This window comes from Poecile atricapillus, chromosome 5 (genome assembly GCF_030490865.1).
Source record: "Poecile atricapillus isolate bPoeAtr1 chromosome 5, bPoeAtr1.hap1, whole genome shotgun sequence".
NCBI lineage: Eukaryota > Metazoa > Chordata > Aves > Passeriformes > Paridae > Poecile > Poecile atricapillus.
This window is the reverse complement of record NC_081253.1, coordinates 18,004,129-18,020,797: the sequence shown is the minus strand read 5'-3', so window position 1 is coordinate 18,020,797 and position 16,669 is coordinate 18,004,129. Positions and strand designations below refer to the sequence as shown.

The window sequence follows — 16,669 nt, the reverse complement described above, 5'->3', positions numbered from 1 at the left end:
TACTACAGTATTAAAAGGTTGTCATGAGCAGTTTACATGGAATGCAGCACATATTTATGGCATTAGTCCTGTAAGTCTAAAGAAGTATATAAACACATAACGTTTACTGATTTGGGATATATGGTGTTCATTTATATTATTTCATTGTTTGAGTTGGAGGGGGAGCCTGTGAACATACAGTTTTATTTGGCTTGATTGGTACAGATTAGATTATGCTGCTGTTTTACAGCACGATAATATACTATTTTTCTGGGGTAGTAACTTTAACATTTAGATACGTGCAAGATGCGCTCGTACACAGTGCTATCTAACAGTTTGCAGTATCTCTGTTACACTTCTCAAAAATACTCCTTTAAATATGGTGGTTTAACTTCTCAGCTCTCATCCTCTCAATCTTGTGGTCACCTCCCAGTCCTCTCTTCCCCCTAACACCCCTTCAGAGCTCCAATCTTCAGTTGTCATAGTTATTTTACTTTTGTCTGGATTTTGTTAATTGTATGTTAGGAGAAGGAAGGTCTTTGTTCTTGCAGCATGTAGTTGTGTTAGACTCCTTTGGTATGCACACAGCAGTACTTGGTGCTGTGTGGGAGGGGAGAGGTGTAACTTTGCTCAATCTAGCATTCAGAAGGCTGGGAAACTCAATTTTAAATGTAGTGTATATTTCAATTGATTGATTTTTCTTTTTTTGATGTTGAAAGATAATAATTCTCCAAGAAAATACAAGATTTTTTTTGACAAATTCACAGTAAGATAATTTTCTGCACATTCTTTCATTTTTTTCCATGCTGTTATCAAATTAGCTGCCAACAGTTATTGGTTTTTCTTCTCTTTATGCACTTTGTAAGCCCAAAGTAAAATTAATGGAAGCAGTAGGAGGAATCAGCACAGGGTGTTGCCTTAGGTAGGTAGCTATTGGGTTGCACAGTTTCAAAAAATTCTTGATTGCATGTGTCCACACTAAGGTCTCACTGTGTGCCAAATTTACTAGGCTTGCTAAGGCTTGTGATGGTTATATCTATGCATGTAGAATTCCTTCTAAAGGTATCTTTTCTCTCTACAGAATGGGCTTTGTTATTTCCATAGAAATACCTTCATTTCTAGAACTAGAATACTGGAGGAAGGGAAAGCAGGAAGGTAGACAGGAAAGAGCCATGCTGGTAAGGGGTGACATATGTTATAAATTTGTTCATATTTCTCATGGGCTTTAGAACCTTTGACTTAAAGTGGTGCAATTTCTATTTTTTATTGTACTTGAAGGACCTGGAAAAGTAGGATTTTTACAGTAACACTGCATAGCAAGAGAAACTTAAACATTAGCTCATGAAATACTGTTTTTGAGTATCAGTCATTACAAATAATTACTTCTTAAATTCATGGAATAGGTAATTGTGTAAGAAGTTTATTTTAATCATAATACTGCAAAAATTGCAAGTCTTTTTCCATTTCACAAAAGGTAAAATTTTGCATTGTCAATGGGCTAATCCAACTGTTCTGCCAACTTCTTGAACACTTAGGTTTTCTCATTTTCATTCAAAATGTCTAATATACTCTGTCCAAAGTTATTTTATACCTTCTGTTTTAAAGTCTGATGTGAAGTGCTTATCACAGTTGATGTATTTTATTCTTAAATAATATGTTTTTAACTAAAGCTACAAGGCCTTGTTTAGGTTCCAAGGGGTCTTGTAACACAAATAGGAAAAATAAACGCTTAATGAGCATGGGAAACTATGTATATTGAGTGCTATCAAACCAGATTTATTTTATTTATAGACTAGACATATACTTAATCCAGCTCAGAGTAAATGTTTTTATCTTTTGTATTAATAACTTCATACTCCTCTAAAAGTAGTTAAAACAATAAGATTTGAAAGGTTATAATGCATTCAAAGCATTGTTTTACAGTCAAAGACTGATGATTTCTTCAATATAAACACCTACAAGTCTACTGGATTTATTACATTGTAAGTAGAAGACTTTGTGTACATAGTCAATATGTATTGCAGCTGAATAATTTCCAGCAATTCTTGAAGAGATTATATAGTGTCTTTTAAATTGAAGAAATATTGATCAGAAAATGAAGATATGATTTTTAGATTGCTCAAATCTACGGCTGGTGTAAGCATGCAAATTTCAAGATGCTCTTGCATCTTTATTCTGTCTATTTTTCTGGCCCAAAATCACATGCTGCTTTAATCAGCACTTACCCTCCCCTAAGGAAAAATGGTCACTTAAGCCAAATTGTACTGAGAATTAGTAATGTCTGTCTGCAAGGCTAAGAGCATGAAAGTAATTTTTCAGTTTTGTGTTTGGATCCCTGAGATGAAAGGCCAGCATGCTAATCCAGGAATTTTACAAAAGGCACTTTAAGTGACATGATAATGGTATCATTAAATGGATACCTTTTATAAAATTACTGGATGCAGACCAAGCATTCATGTATGAAACATCTCTTCATAAGGACAGTTTGAAAAATAGTAATTTAAAAACGCAAAAACAATACCAGTGCCCTTTTTGTCTTTCATACAGTAATAGAAATAAAATAAATGCATAAATAAATAATATAATCCAAGTCCAGGTTGGACAGGGCTTTGAGCAATCTGGCCTGCTGGAAGGTGTCCCTGCCCATGGCAGGGGGATTGGAACTAGATGATCTTTAAGGTCCCTTCCAACCCAAGCCTGTCTAGGATTCTTTGATACTATAATACAGTAATAAAATATTTCTATAATTCAGTAATATAAGGCAGCATCCAGCAAAGTTTTGAAGACAGCTGAGAGGTTTTTTAGAGATGGAGAGAGTGGGAGATGGACTTGAGTGGGCTTTAAAGGCTTTTAAAGGCTTAAGGAGCAGTGGTCAGAATAACTGGTGGTTGAGGTGAAATTTTTGAATACAAAATCTTTATTCAGAACGGAATATTTTCTTTAATGAATTTTTGAGGGATCTGAGAGAAGGTAATTGGGATAATCACAGGTAAATCATTATGATGGGCATGACTGGAAATTCAGTACAGAATTATGTCTTAGATACAAATTACTAGGATAAAACATCATTGTAGACTATAGACTACTTTTTTATCTGCAGTTTGTTGCAAATTGAATAAAGGTTTTGTGCCAGAAAGAGTTGAGGAAGGTTAAGAAGGAGGAATATATGTGGGGATGGGAAGAGACCCAAAGTGAATTCAGAATAATGATAGTGTGTTTTTTGAAAGAAGTTTATATTTAAGATTGCTAGAAGGCCAAGCTAGGATTTACATTTACAGAAAGGTCTTGCCACCTCTGTGTATTTAACATGTGCTAGGATGGCTACAGTTTGTTCAGGGAGATCTGGAATTCCTGCTTTCTTCTAATACTTAAAACTTTGTGAAACTAGCTTTACAAGTATCTATCTCAGATCCTTGCTTGAGGGAGCATACAACTTCCATGTTAGCTCTGAAAGGATTAATAAACTGCCTAAAATTCAGTCTTCTGTTGTAAGGTACTTGCAGATACTAAGTTACCGGCTTGTGACACAGGATGAGAGGCTAGTGATTCAATGATGGATGATAGGGAAGAAGGAGGGTGGCAGACCAGCATTTTCTGTCATTGTGAAAGATCTCTGGTTAGGTCCAGGGACTGTGTAGGAAAGAGCTACTGACAGAGCCTCCTCCAGGGAAGGCATTGCAGCACTCATCCCCTTCCTTATGATATAGGCCAGATAAATCTAGATCTGAAACTGTTCTTGAAAATAATTTTAGACCAATTTTTGCAATGAATATGTACTCCTTATACTCAAGCAGGCACCTAAAAGTGGATTCTGATGTAGCCATCATATATTGGTTGACCAGTCAGTTTGTGCTTTGGCTAGCATGAAGCCAGTAAAACTTGCTAATGTTTTTATTGTGTGCAAAAATTATCCCACATGTATAAATGAAATAAAAATGAGACTAACTTTAGCAGTCCCTATGGTTCAAGTGCAGGCAGGGAAAGGGAGTTTTTTCTATCCTTTGGAATTCCAATCTCTGCAAGCAGTCAGGTTTTCCTGAGTGGTCTTGAAATTTAAAATGTAAAGCACTATGCTGCATAGTTGCCATGAAGGGTAGATAGAGACGTATGTGTGTATGTGCCCAAGAGAGGGTGAGTAGTAAGTGCACAGAGCTTTTTAAAAGTCTTTTAAAATCTTAGTGGTTTAATGCACTTGGTCATTACTTGTCCTTTGTATAGTTTGACAAGGTTTAGTGGTACAATTAATGTTGCACTTTGTCTCCTCTCTGTCTCCAGTTCTTGAACAGATCTTTGATATGTTTTTTTTCAGTTTCTTCTTGCTTTCTTTGAACATCTAACATTCTTCATACAGTAACCAAGGAAATTGGCAGTGTTTAGTGCCCTACTCTGCTCATAATCCTCTTCTGTGGGCAGAAATCCTTTGGGAAAAAAAACGTTTTTTTCGTCAATTGAAGAAAGTGCTTGGCCATTTTCTAGCTCTAGTACTTTAGTCTCCTCTTGAATAAATTAGGCTTCAAGAAGTCAGAACTTGACCTTCAGGCTGTGTTATCTGGCCTTGAAATGTATCAAGAGCTACTGCTGAATAGCTATTTCTGCTAAAGTAAACCCCGTACTGATTATGCTGCATTGCTGTATGTGAAGGGAGAAACTCAACAAACGGCACATAAGGTGTTGGTGTGAATCTCATGCAAAAGATCAAATTTCCCTTGCTTATATGTCTGTTACATGTTACTTTCAACATGCATAAGCAAGTGCCTGAAAAATTAGAAAATTTTCTTTACTTTTGATAAACTGAAGCTGCATCAGTGAACACAAAGAAAACTCATCACATTGAATCAAGGAATTATTCATATTTAGACATGCATTCTTCCTCATTTTCATGCAGTTGCTATAGGTACTGCCCATGCCCCATTCTTCCTCACTCCTTGTTTTTCTGCCTGTTGGTCAGGAGCAGAGGCAAGACCAGCCCAACAGAACAACAGCCACCCTAAGGACCTAAAGAAGTTATGACTGTTTGATCATGTGTTTGGTTTGCATGGCAAGGTTTTGGTAACAGGGGAAGGGGGGCCCTCCATGGGTGGCTTCTGTCAGAAGCTTCTAGAAAGTTCCGTCTATGTCCAGGAGAGGCAATGCTAGCTGGCTCCAAGGCTGAGCCCATCAGCAGCAGCGGCAGTGACTCTGGGATAACATATTTAAGAATGGAAAAAAAGTTGCTGTGCAACTGCAGCAGAAGAAAGAGAGAGAACACGTGAGAGGAACAGTCCTGCAGACACCATGGTCAGTGGAGGAGAGGGAGGAGATGCTCCAGACACTGGAACAGAGATTCCCCCACAGCCTGTGGTGCCAACATGGTGAGACAGCTGTCCCCATGTGGGACTGTGGGGGTGTTGAGACCACCTGCAGACCCTTGGGGGACCTTGTGCCACAGCGGATGAATGCTCAAGGAAGGCTGTGATGCCTGTGGAAAGCCCACAGTGCACAGGTTCTGGCAGGACCTGTGGACCTGTGAGAAGAGCCCATGCTGGAGCATGTGCAGCGTGTAAGGAGTCCTCCACCTGAGGAGGCAGGACCAGCAGAGACAATGTGTGATATACTGACTGCAACCTGTGTTCCTTGTCCTGCTGTACCACTGGCAGGGAAGAGGTAGAGAAAATCGGGAGTGAAATTGAACTTTGGGAGACAGGAGGGGTGGGGAAATGTGTTTTAAGATTTAGTTTTATTTATCATTGCCTTTCTGTGGTTTGATAAAAAACTGGTTTCCCCAAGTTGAGTCTGTTTTGCCTGTGATGGTAGTTAGTGATCATTCCCCATCCTTATCTTGACCCACAAGTTTTTTTTATATTTTCTCTCTGTCCAGCTGAGGAGGGAAGTGATAGAGTGGCTTTGGTGGGTGCCAAGTGTCTAGACAATGTCAACCCACTATAGATCAAAATGCCTCAACCGACATCATTCTGTGGTAACGCGGGAGATTTTAGCCCAGTTCCAGTCTGTAAGTCTTTTACACTGGTTGTGACTTCCTAAATTGTCTGTTTTGAAGTTGTCTCCATTCAGTTGCTTTCAGCCCTTTATTTATGTTTACATTATTTCAAGGCAACCAGTTTTTCATAGTTTAAAGTAGTTATATAAGAGCAGATTTACTCTGCTGCAATACAGTTTATAATGGGTGCCTTGGGAACAGTACAAAGCAAGGCAAACTTTAAGTTACACTTTCTGAGAATATACATCCACCTTCTTCACCCAGAGTTGATAGGCTCTTGGCATGTATCTCATATTTTATCACATACTTCTCATTCTCATATTTCATCTCCATTTTCTGGCAGATCCAAGTGTCTGTCTTGGACTGCTGACCAGTATCTTCACCAAAACTCATGCTTGGGCATCAAAAATGATAACTTAGAGAGACATCTTTTATTCCTGTCTTCCCATGCTTTGCGCATCCCTGCAGTAGTAACTTCTTGCAATTGGTGTTTTTTCTGATACCTTTTTTGTCTGGCACCACTAAAATTCATATGAGGGACCCAGACCTGGGAGGAGGTGTTCAGTTGATGCCCTTAATGCTTTATTTTCCATTAGAATCCCTTTCCCCCCTCCCCCCCCCCCATTATTCTTTAGTGCTTTCTGAGTTTTTCACTGTCTTTTCATCATTCTAGTTTCATTTCATCACTCTTTGTATCATTTCTACTGACAACCTTTGCCCAAACACAGTGTTTTGAATTTTTTTTAGAGCACTCGGACTGATTTTCTGAGCTAGTCAATCCTGTTCTCCAAGAGTTTAGCAATTAAATGATATCTAGACTGAATAGGAGACCTCAGCTTGGCTTCTATTAGCCTGTAAATGAGGCTTCAATAGCTCATCATACCCATCAGCTGCATATGCAAGTTCTCAATGTTGTAATTTTTCCTTTGGTCCTGTTGATTGTAACTTGTTGGATTGGTGTCTGTCACCGTCTTTTTGGGTATCCTGCTTGACAAGACTTGTAGGATGATCATAACAGAAATAAAATGCATACATTTATGGTAATATGAACATGGCTTGTGTGTGGGCAAGCGAAGCAGCAGCCAGACAACCCAGCAGACCTCTGAATGTAGGGTATCACAACAAGTGTAGAGATGGGAAATGTGCTGCTGGCTTCTCAGTTTTCCTGTATGACTGAAGACTGCTCAGTCTACGTATCTCATTTGCATTTTAGAACAAATGACTGGAGGTAAACTTTATCAAAATAGAGCAAATTTCTGAAATTATCACCCTGTTTTAGCTACTTCACCCACTTATTATCCTCCTTTTTCACTTTGTTCGCTTGTTTTAGTCTGCTGCACTTGGTGACTATTACACTTTTGCCAACAGTTACTGGGCAAAACAGTTACTGGGGCTGCTTTCCATGCCCAGGTGCCCCTCATCTTTTTTTCTGTTCCTTCAGGGGTTTGGATTTGCCAACAGAACCCACTAACAAATCTGTAATAACACAGCAGCGTATAGTCAAAGGTTTTGTGGTTTGAGTAGACTTACTAGCTTTACTCTAGAATTTACTCTTTATTTCGATTTTATGCTTTTGCCAGAGGGAACAATGCTATGTGAATAAAAAAAAAGGTTCAGAAATGCTGAGAAGTAAGATGTTTTGTCAGAATACCTATCCTACAACAGTTAAACCTTGCTCTTATATTCCACTGACTAGAAGCAGATACCCAGAGATGACAGTACTGAGCAGGAAGGGTGTTATAGTTGGACCTAGCAAAGCAGGTTTTTTTTGTAATACACCAAGTGACAAAGAATTTCAGCATTGTAAATCAACCATTTATTACAGTGGGTTACCCTACATGGCCTTTGTCATATTTGCTCTGGATATTCCTTGTACTACTCCAGAAATACAGAGAAAAGTTCCAGACTGTATCTTCTTCGGCTAAAAATCTGAACTTTGCTTTGTCTTGGAGTCTACATTATTTTCTCCTCTAGTGACCTTCAGGGGAATTCACAGTTGATATAGTTGATGATAAAGGCATTCTTCTCTTTGAAGCTGTGCTAAAGTTCAAGCCAAAACTTCTGTTTAAAATGGCCAAAGTGAAAGAGAGTTTTAAGAAAAAATCTGTTCTCCTTTTTTTTTTCTTATTTAAAAAATCTATTTCAGGACTGCTGCAAAGGAAATAGGAAGCTAATTGGTCTCTTAACAGTGTTATTCAGAGACTTGGTCTTTCTCAGCTTTGCAAGAGATCTGCTCTACTGAGAAACCAGCAACATGGTGTGAAAAACCTGGTAGAAACAATAGGTACTTCTTTTTATAGCTGGTATCTCTTCAGAAACATAGACTGCAGCCAGAACGCGGCAGTAACAGATTTGCTTTCTCTTGTGCTGGAACACAGCATTCTATTTATCTCTGACAAGCGAAGGATATGTTGGACAAACTGCACTATTAAATACAGAAAGCCTCATTTAAATAATGTTAGTGCCTTGACATAAATAGGGACATGCTATACAAACATGAGGCTGATAACATTTTGCCCTCATCTTTGTTGTACACAGAAAACAAAAAACAGCAGTGTATTTTAGTGGCTCCATATTTAAATTTCTTTCTTCCTCTGCTTTCAGACATGACTTCTTTGAAAAGCAGAGTAGGACGTGGATAATTTCTACCATATTTCTAGGCTGGGGGATAAAAACACTGGAGCACTGGTAACTTTTCTCATTTTCTGTTCATTTTCTATTTGACAAACTTTTTTTAAAAATTGAAATACTTAAGTACCTTCTTAAGTCAGATTCTTTGAATCCTCCAGTGTGGTTGTTCCATCCCTCTTTTTAAGTCAAGTTAGTTCTAACTGGATATTTTTCCATCTGTCTATGGTAAGTGCATTCTAAATATTGCTTTTGTATGTAGTAAAAGGTAAACCTGCATATTACTACTAAATATATATTATTATATATAATATGCTATTTAAAGCTAAGACTTAGCAGACAGTGTGGAAACAAAGGACTGAAGATAGTAATACCATAAGTTTACTAATAAGGCTAAAAAGCTGATCACATCCACTAATTAACTTTTCATGAAGAAAAGTTCCTGTGAACATACACTTTTATTAACCTGAATAATCAAGATTGGTCTGAATATTAATCTCTTCAAGTCAAACAATAAGGTTTTTGAACCTTTATCAGAAAGGGCTTGGTTTGAGGGCAAAAAACTTAGCCATTACCAAGGAGATTTTTGTACCTTGCTGGTTATTTTAGCAATCTTCTGTGAATTTCATGAGAAATAATAAGGTATCTCTGAGTGAAAATAATGGGTCATAATGCATGTACATTTAGCTTATATAACTGAGCTGTGTTGGGTGGATTGCATGAGCTGAACTCTATGAAGGAGCACTGTAATTCCAACACTAGGATGTGGTGATGCTTGGCTTAATGGAGAGTAGCCTGTGTACACTTACTCAGTGGTTGGATTATGTTCTGGGCTCAGCTGAGTTTTGAAATTACTTTCCCTTGTATAAAGATTTTTACCCATGTTACATGGAAATTTCACCATTAATTAACTTATTTTTAGTGGTTGGGAAGGTGTAAAACTCTCTTGCCTTCCTGATCATCCACATACTGGGTTTAGATTAATTAAAAAGCCATGCATACTGTGCACTGGAGTTGAGAAGGGACCTATGCTGGATTAGCTCTCTTTTAAGTGGTAGTCTTAAGAAGACAGGAATAGGGAGCCATTTATTTTTCCCAGCGCCAAGAAGTTTTGCAAATAGCCTTGTGTCAGGTATTAATTTATAAAGGTAGCATTAATAATATTTTAATGAAAAATAACTAAGACTTCTTTTTATCATGGCTAGTAAGACATGCTTCTTCCATTCTGATTTAAGCGTTAATATGAGTAAGAGCCTGAAATTGTTTGACTATAGACAGCTATTCTAAAAATGAGCTGTCCATTCCAAGTGTATTTTGTAGTCTCTTTCTTCATAACTTTTTAATTTTCATTATAGCTCTTCTTTTGAAGGACTTGGGAAAATTTACTGATACCAGTCAGTGTAAACTGCATTACCCCACTGAGATTTTTTAGAATTATGATAATTACTCTAAAACAATCTAGGAATTGCTATGAACAAGATGGAGAAAAGTTTTCCTAAATTTAAGACTAGGTTTTCTTCTAGGAAGAGACAGATGTAGGTGATGTTAGTAGATTCTTAGCTGCCTGGTGATAGGCACTGGTGACTCATGAATTTACAAAGAGATACCCCAGAGTTAATCTGCCCTTGGGCTTTTCCACTTTTTCAGGTCTGAGCAGAACTTTTTTACTTAGTGCACATCAGATGAAGTGACAGATGGAGTCTAAGCCTCCATTTCTACTGGTGCTAGGATAGGCTGAGGTTTGCTGTTTCAGTTTCTTTAAATTCTAGACTGTATAACCTCTTGTTCACTATTTGCCTTTTTATTTCCAGTGTTCGCTCCATTTAAACTGACAATTTTATTTCACGTATGAGGACTAGATCTGGGAATATTCTTCCATATCTATTGTGAATAATTAATGCGAATAAATGATTTAGCTTTTGTGCGGTGTGTTTATCTTGTATAAGTGCTGCTTTGACAGCTTGATCATTTGGCAAGTCTGCTAATTTTCCTTAATTTCTGCTGTTCTATGGAAGTGTATTATTTGAAATTTTTGTTGATAATATTTAAATTTCCTCACAACTTTCTAGTTATTTACACACAGCATTTGTATTTGAAGTATCGCTTTCACTGGCTTTGTTTGGAATCTCTACAGTTTGAAAAAAAAATTTTGGTAAGGTAGATTAACTTGAGACTCTCTTTTTAAATAAATTGTTTGATCCACCCCTACCTTTCCTAATAAATAATGTGCATTCTTTTTACGAAGCTTATTGTGGGTTTTACTTCTGTAGATCCTTTTGTATTTCTCCCTCCTGTGTGGTAATGGCTGTTGTTGGTGGTAAATCTTTCACCTTTAATCTATTTATTACTGTCATTCCTACTTAAAAGATGTTGAACTTGACATTGTTCCTATTTCATTCTTCAATTACTGTAATTTTTTGGGCCAAGTATCATCTAATTTTCATACAGTTTACAAGAATCTCACTTTTTCCTCTAAAAGTAGTTGTAGTATTAGGTAATTGTCCAAAATGTGTCAGTGGCTTTCTCTGGACTTTGCCTTTTTGTTCAGTTTTATAAAAGGAAATTAAATCTTCTGTAACTTTTTTATTACTGCTTATAGCTATACTTTGTTTCAGTTGACCAATATTGTAAAATCAAATGTATCAAATTCAGGATTAAATTATGTTTTTTTTAATTTTAACTTCCCTGTTGTGTCTTTCAAACTCTGTTTCTCTTCAGTTTTACTGACGTTGTCTCTGTCATGATTGCATGTCATATTGTCCTCATTCTGCCATTTTTCCCAGTATCATGATTTGATTGTCATAACCTTTGTTTGAAAGAACTTTGCTGGTGTATTTTTACACATAGCCTATTACAATTTGGAGATCTGCATAATTTAACCTCCCTTTTTATGATACAACATATTTACATGTCTAAAGCAGCAATCATATGAGGAGGTATAAGTGCTTTACCAATCTTAATGAGTTCAATCTGTTACCTTTCTGTGCAGAAACAGATTTCATTTCCCCTGCCCCACGTTGTAAAAACTGAAACTTTGGGACTAATTCGGACTTGCCCAAAGTCAGGTGGCAAGTATGTCTTTCAAAAGTAAGAATTGGACCTTTTTGCCTATAGGTAATATAAAGTAATTTTTCTTACTTCTTTGCATTGCTATTCAGTTTATATTTTTGGTGTAATTTTTTCATTCCTGGGATGGTCATGGGTGGTTGGATTAGGTAGGGCATGGAGTTTGTACCAGGAGTCTGAAGGAGGGGAGTGACTCTGTGGGCTGCATAATACTGATAGTTGCCATAGTGCCATAGTAAATATAGTGCTACAGAAGATTATTACAGAAAATAAGTAGAAATTGTTTTCATTGATAATATATGCATACTGTTAACATGAAATTTAACAAGTTTTTTAATACCTTCTAAAAGAATATTTAGGTCTAAAAAAATTCTTCTTGTTTTGAGGCAACAAATTTATTAATTGTTAGAGAAACAGACCTTGTCTGTCTTCTTACATTGCATAAAGGCTGGAAATTACCATTATTTTTGCTCTTTGAAATGTCATTTTCAAAAAGGTTAGATTATGGAAAAAGTATGAGATTTTTCTAGGTTGTGGAGGGAATGATAGAAAATTTTCCTAGACTTTGCTCTTCCTTCTTTGCACTTTGGTGTCATTACAAGTCAGAATATAGGAGCAGTGTTCCTTCTGCCTCTTGAAGCTATACTGTGTTCCAAATGAGAAGTCGAGACATGTATAGTTAGATGTTGTATGTACCTTGCTTTAATGACAGGCGTAGATTTCTGGAAACTACATGAATCATTTTGGCCTGGAAATCTTCCCTTTGGAGGAAATATTGGAAGCTGACATTTTAACTATAGACTGAGATATTTAAAGGGAAAGTCTTGCATTCACAGCTGATAAAGAGGACAGTAAGCTTGACCAATATGTTATTTGTTTCTAACAGGAGTTGTGACTTAACCTCTTCAGTACTTTTATGAATGCAGAATTATGCTGATTCTCACTAAAACCAAGACAGATTATTGCTAGAAGTCATAAACCAGTTCAAAATGCTAGAAGTTTCCAAGGCCTCCATTGCAGTTAAAATACACTCCAAATTCTTCTACCCTTTGCCAATATCAATAAGCAAAAAATTTTGTTTAGTGGGCAGCAGGGTTGGGAGCTGGAGAACAAACGCTGCAGGCAAATAGCCTGTTTGTTAACACTGAAGAGACGGGTTAGCAGAGTATCAGGCCAGCATTTCAGGAGAAGTGTGACACCCTGGAGTGTAAGACTTTTCAAAGCCTGGTTTTGCATACAATAACTCTGCATTTTAAAAAAATGTGACTGAAATTATAATATAAGTACGAAAATGCGCAGTGTTTTGTATGGGGGGAGGGGAGAATAATTTTAGAAATCATAAGCTAAAGTTAGGTGCTTTTATCTTTATAAATGAAAGTGGCCTGATTTTTTTTTTTTAAGGTGCTGACTCCCCACTGTGTCAACGGCTATACAGAAGCATTAAGAATCATATAAATGTCAGGTCATATTGGTGTAGGCACCTAAATGTGGAATCTGTGTGCTAGTGGTTCTTTTTCTGTGGGTTCTACCTGGCTTTTTTCACACGTTAGGACTTTGGTTTGAAATTTTAAATTCCTCAGTGCAGGGCATATGTTTGTGCTGTTTCTGCAGATTGGAACTTCCGAAACAGATGGCATGAAGATTCTGAAGAATCAGACTTGGACACCCTCTCTTAAAAGTCTATGAACATATTATTTAATTATTGTAGTGGAGATGACGATTGAGTCGGGAAGAAGACTTGGGGGAGGAGAGTCCAGCTTTGCTTCTCTTGCTCCTCCCTCCTCCCACACTGCTTACCTTATGTGCTCTTTTACTTATTCTTTTAAACAATTGCTGGGGTTTTTTTGCTTCTTCTGGTTAGTTTTTATTGTAAAAAATTATAGAGTCTTTTTATTTTCCTTTGTTAAATATTTGATTGTATTTTTCAATATTTATTTTAGATTCTGAGCTCATTTGCTTAGTGAGATATAAACAATATTATATTTCATTTTGAAGCAACATTTCTTATAAAAATAATTTTTGGAGGGATAGAGATGCATTGCACATAATTCTGGAATCTTGGCTGATTTTTAGTGTATTGAAAAACGGAAAGGGAACATGTAGGAATGCTATACCTCCTTGCCTGTTCCCATAGGCAGTGAAAATGATTAATGCTTGTCATGCTGAGCTTGGTGTTTTCTTCTTATAGGAAGATCTTGGAGCTGCTTATTTCTTACTTCCAGTAACTTAAATAGAAGCTATTGAGGTATTTCTTTTTCTAGCCATGGGAAAAACTAAAATCTCTATAAACTAGACTGGAAAAAAAATTTCAGTGCTTCTGAAGCAACTTTTTCTGCCTACTAATAGGTGTAGTCAAGGGAAGTGAAACAGCTTGCTTTGGAGCAAAGTTTGAGGGTGTAGGGTAATGAAAACTGTAATGAGAGCTTGTTCTCAGTTAGCAGCTCTTTTCTTGTGTGCTACTTCTCAGACAAATTTTTCAGGGGAAAAAAAAATGGAAGAAAGTGGAGATGACTGGCCAGTCAAATACATGGTGTGAACCACTAATAAAAATAAAGTGATCACTCAAGCTAATTCATTTCTGTATGAAGCCATCATGGCTGCATCTTTAGCATAGCTCTGCCACCCTTTAATTCTCAAAGCATCCTCTGCTTCTAGGAAGAGAAGTATTACAGCATATTTCTAAGGAAAGATGAGATTTTGAATTTATCCTTTTTCATCTGATCCACTCCCCTTGGAATAAGTACATTCCCAGCAAGCTTACAGGAGACTTTGCTTCAAACATAGCACCAAGTGCATACTGAACAACTTCTAATTAAAAAAACCCTCAAAGATCACTGTAAGTGATGTGATTTACACCAATTTGTTAAGCAAAATGTGTGACAGAAGATGATGAGATTCTATTAGGTGACTTGTCTCCTTCTGTGTCTGAATTCCTTGCAAGAAAGAGAAAAAGGTTACAGTGTTTGTGTTTTGTAAGGTACCCCATCATAGCTGTGAGCTGGGGTGATGTGTTCTCCTAGACTTGAGCAAGATTTATTTCCCTGTACTGAGAAAGCTGAGTGAGAATATTCACAGAGAATATAAACTGTTTTTTTTTCTTTTTTTTTTTTTTTTCTTTTTTTTTTTGTGTTGTTTTGTTGTGCTTTAGCTCAGCTCCAGTAGTCCAAGGCCACCTCCAAGGCTTCCCACTCCCTGAGCTGAATGGCCACAGGCAGCTCATTATCATGACTTGGTTGCTGTCTCCAGCATTTTAAAAACTCTTTTTCTGTTTCTCTAGCAATAAGAGTGAAGTCATCTGCACTGCGACTCTTAACCCTTTTAAAAAGAATTTCTGTTAAAATATCCGTCAAGAGCCTCAGCATGGGCTGTACGTGCTCTTGCTGTAAAATAAGCATATCACTGAACTTGATGAGTGCCTGGGGAAAGCTGCAGTTGCTGCTTGGTGCCATAGAGTCCCTAGCCAGCATGCTAACATGGATTCGCACCCTGGCTTTATTGCGAGAATATTAGGAAACACAATAGAATATTTCAGCTGGAAGGGACTTAGAGCAATCATCAATACTTGGAAAGTTGCTTCAGTTCTTTCCTTTGTTTTTACCTTCTCTTCTGTCTCTCTCATTTCTGGCATTTCAGCTTGTAAATTCCTTTAGGTTCAGCCTGACACAGACTTGCTGGACAGACTCATGAAGCTGTCCGTGACCTTCAGTGCTCCCCAGAGTGGGACCTCTTTTAAGGCGATGGGACCCTGTTTCCTCTAGTCACCCATACAGCCCATCCACAGTGCACCCTGCCAGACACATCTTTTGATTTCAACTTTGAATCATTGTAGATATTGCGGGAATTTAAATAATTCATGCTGGTTTATCCTGAATGGCCAAACCTCATTTCTGTGTGACTGGAGTAGGTCTCTGTGTGTGTGTGTGTAAACAGGCTCTTCTGCAAGCAGGCTGCATTGCTGCTGGTCTCTCTTGCTTAGAAGTGATGTCTTACAAAACCAGCCAGCAGTCATCCCTCATGGCTGCTTTGGCAGTATTGAATTCATTAGCAATGTGGTCTTTTTGCCTTTTGTATTAAATGGCAGTGCTGGGCTGCAGCTTAGGCCTATGGAAACATTGGATCTTCTTTTTCTGAGGTCTGCCTATTTCCCTTGAAAGTTTCTTTTTTGAGGTGGTTGATTCATGAGTAGGGAGAGGTTTTTCAGCATTTTAGGAGCATGAATTTAATGTTTGCCATATCCTGAAGATTGTTGTTGTGGCCAGAGTAGCTGAATATTGTGCGGAGCTCTTGACCTGTCCGCATTTGTTAGGTGCAATATTAAAGCAAATTATTATGGACTTCATGCTCATTTGATGTGCAGGGCCACAGTTTGGAACTAAACTTCTGTATCTCTTTAGTTCCACTAGGAAAAATAGGTTTTTGGAGAGGAGTAAGGCCATCAGTGTGCTTTAAAATCTCAGTGTGGTTTACAAATTGAGTCCGTTTTCCTTGATCTGATATTTGGAAAGGACCTGTTTCTTTTTTAAATTATGTTTGGATTTTTTCTGTTGATGAGAAGACACAGGTGGCAGGAGATACAACTGGAATTCCTTGCTCACTTTCCTACCAACTTCAGAACAAACCAGAGAGGGAGCTGCCTTGACAAGTTAGGGCACAGTACATTTCTGGTTGTTTATTAGATGCTTGAAATGAGCATGTATTCGGTAAGGCAGCTGTTAAGAATGACTGACAGTAACAGTCTTGTTTGTCTTTAAAGTGAGAACTTGCATCTTGTTGTTTAATGATGGGTTTACAATGGTATTTAGGTTTTGTGCATAAATTTCAGGAGAGTTTTGTCTTGCATTCTCATGAATATGGATAAATTCTATAAACTGAGAGGAGTATTTTGTCAGTTAAAAGCATCTTGAACACCTCAACATCTTGAGGATGTGTGTGCAAGAGCTCCAATTCTTGCTTGTCAAAATTTGAAGCCACTCTAACATCTCCTGTGTTATTGTATACAGAACTGTGAGCATCTTGAGT

At 37.4% G+C, this 16,669-nt stretch overlaps 1 protein-coding gene across 1 annotated transcript in view; it reads left to right on the top strand.

The window, feature by feature from the left end:
• Window positions 1–16,669, top strand: part of GRB14 (growth factor receptor bound protein 14) — a 60,263-nt gene that overhangs the window by 17,276 nt on the left and 26,318 nt on the right. The gene's annotated exons all lie outside the window — the stretch shown is intronic.